The sequence below is a fragment of the Rhea pennata genome, chromosome 5 (genome assembly GCF_028389875.1).
Source record: "Rhea pennata isolate bPtePen1 chromosome 5, bPtePen1.pri, whole genome shotgun sequence".
In the NCBI taxonomy this organism is placed as follows: Eukaryota; Metazoa; Chordata; class Aves; order Rheiformes; family Rheidae; genus Rhea; species Rhea pennata.
Window position 1 is genome coordinate 51,288,837 of NC_084667.1, and position 3,009 is coordinate 51,291,845.

Consider the following 3,009-nt stretch of genomic DNA (forward strand, 5'->3'; position numbering starts at 1 on the left):
AAATGCTAACATTAGGTGGCTTAGCTCCCACTCACGCTTCCAAACCCCTACGAAGGCACTTGTGTCAACCCGCCAGCGTTTCAGAAAAGCCTCCGTGGTAGCTTACTGAGAGATAGCTACAACAAACAGGGACAGACAGACCCTACTCCTGCCAAATGGACTGGACGTGCGGAGCGCAGCAGTCAAGCGTTACGCGTACGAGCCTTTCCTCCACGGTTAAAGCGTCGCAGTCCCGCCACCGGTCAGGCACTGATCACGCTGCAGCACGCCAGGCCCTTGGTGCAGGGGCAGCTTCTGCCTATTTCAGTTAGGTTATCAGTTATGTTTAGACCACACAAATTACATTTTATTAGCACAAGCTTGAGTGCTTGCTAAGGCAGTCTGTGCAAGCGGCGCACCGGAGGTCTGCCTGGGCTCTGCTGAGGCACAGCAAAACCCAGCTCCCCGTCCACATCAGGCCTGGAGCCACATTGTGCCAAGGCTTTGGCCAGTCCCCGGAGAAAACAGAGCCTCTCACAAGACAGCTTTTGTCCCCACCTCCGAGGACCTGCTTCAAGGATGACCACCGAACCATGGAGGACTTGGTTTATTTTGTTAGTCAACTGATAACACTGAGATTAGGACAAAGCGCTATTTTCCTGGACAAGACAGGCAGCCAATACTATGAACAAATTCCAAGCAAACTGTATAATAACCCCGAAATGCAGCAAATTCAAGGGCTCTTAGGACTCATTGGGCCTCGTGGTATAGCATGTGTCCTGCCCTAAGGAAAAACCGCCACGTCCATCCCCTCGCAGCAATGTTATCACAGCTTCGATCTGCTCTCAGCGGAGAAGGGATGCTGGACAGAAGCTGTCGTGCCGCGTGCCGGCCGGAGGGGTTCAGGGCTGTCTGCAGCGCCCCACCGCAGACGCACCAAGCCACAGCCTCCACCATTTGCGTGTGTTTTCAGTAACTACGCCATGGTTCGAAACCTTGCAACACGTGTGCTGTACGTGTTGGCCCTCTCCCTTGCCAAAACGTAGATATAAATTCTCCTGCTTGATGTTGGTAATGATGACTGATGTGATGTTTGCAATGCTAGACACTGCATGCCTTGCTCATAGGTTTTTTCCTTAAAAAAATTAATGCATATCTTTAAAGTGTGGTGCTCAAGAGGATTTGTGCAGAGCTGAGTTTTTTGGCTCTTTCTATAACCCAGAAGCAAAAATAAATAAATAAATAAATAAATAAATAAATAAAATAAAAGAGCAGGCCAAAGAATTATTAGACATTCTCTGTCCAGCCTCCGGCACTGAAATAAAACCAACAGCTCTGCTTCCCTGATAAGCTGTGAAGAGTCAGATAATCCTGACCAGTTTATTTGCCACTCAGGGGCAATTTGTTCCTTTTAAACCCCTTAACAGCATTTTGCCAAAGCACCCATCAGGGGAACTGTGATGTGAGCTGCACAAGTATTCATTTGGCTGTGCCCATGCTGCTTTCAAAAAGGTGTTGAAGGGTGTTGGTCCCCCTGCACGCTGCCCGTGCACCACGAAGCCACATGTTAGTTAGGTAAGCAGCCTCCCCGTTAACCCTCGGATTTTATCAAAACCGCTTCCTGAATGCTTCTCTTAATAACAAAATCCACGAAGTCTGCACGAAAGCTCTGTGAGCATGAATAAAACACCCGAAACTACCACTAGCCCCAAAATTACGCTCATTGCCGTGCTCCAAGCGGTTCAATGAGAGGTAAGCGATTAAAAGGACACCAAGGCCCCAGCGAGGATCGAACTCGCGACCCCTGGTTTACAAGACCAGTGCTCTAACCACTGAGCTATGGAGCCGCCGCTACCAGTAGTCGCGAGAGCTCCCTAAGCCGCCGCGCCCGGCCCAAGCCTGGGCCCGCCTCCGCCGCCGGGGCCCTCGGGAGCGTCGCGGCCGCCCCCGCCGCCCCGCTCAGGCTGCAGCGGGAAGCGGCTCGGCTGCGCGGCCGCAGCCCGCCGGCTGCGGGGCCGAAAGCGCCGCGCGCAGCCAGCGCCGCTCCTCGCCCGGCCGAAACCAGGCGGCTCCCCGCCCGCGGACGCGGCGGAGCGCGGCCCCCGCCCGCCCCCGGCCCCGCCGCCGCCGGGCCGCCAGGGGGCGCTGCCGCCACGCCGGCGCGGCCTGCGGCGGCGGCCTCGGCGGCGGGTGGCCCCGCTCGGGGCGCGGAGCCGCGGGCGGCGGCGCGGGGCGGGGCAGGGCCGGGCGCCGGGCCGGGCCGCGGGCCGCCGCCGCCGGCACCCCGCCGCCGTGGCGCGGTGTCAAGGCCGCCGCTCTCGGGCCGTGGCTGCCGGGGTCCGCGGCGGGAGCACAGGACGTGTAAATACGTGTGTGTGCGCGTAGTAAACACAGCGGTATAGACCAGTCACTACCAAGATAACACTGACGTGTTTTTTTTGTTTTTCACACTGGAAAACAGAAAAAACGGCCATTACCTTTTAAAGGATTTTCAGTTTTGTCCTGTGCATCCCTTTTCACACTCAGCCTGAGCTGCCAGGCACCCGTCTCCACGAGATTGGGGGTGGTTGGTGAACACCCCGCCGAAGGTTGCCATGCAGGCGCACCAACGCCTGAAAACTCTGCAGTATATTTAAGCACCACTTCAGCTGACCTGGGAAAAGCAGACGGTTGCATGGTGAAACGAGCCACACAGAATGCAACCGATGCTTTCTTCAGGGCACGGGAGAGGGGAGAATTGCAAAGACGCGACCGCACAAGAGCTCCGTAAAAGCTGTCGGCCCGGCTGAGGTGGCCGGCCCTGCGTCCTCGCCTCAGCGGTGACTGGCGGCTGGAGCGGAAGATGTCCAACCTTCTCTCAACCCCTCCAGAAAACACGTCGGCTATGATACCCGAGGAGAACAAAGCTGAAAGTGGCAGCACGTGTCGGTGAGAGGAGTGACATTTTTTCTGCGTTCTTCGAAGGGAGTGTTGTCAGGAGAAAACACAATGATAGTTAAAAAACAATTCTTGCTTCTCTTTTTGGCATCT

The 3,009-nt window shown here is 56.1% G+C and overlaps 1 non-coding gene across 1 annotated transcript; it reads right to left on the reverse strand.

Moving 5' to 3' along the window:
- Window positions 1–1,753: 1,753 nt before the first annotated feature.
- On the reverse strand, window positions 1,754–1,826 carry TRNAT-UGU (transfer RNA threonine (anticodon UGU)). The gene has a single exon. It is a non-coding gene; the product is annotated as a tRNA-Thr (tRNA).
- Between the last annotated feature and the right edge of the window lie 1,183 nt (window positions 1,827–3,009).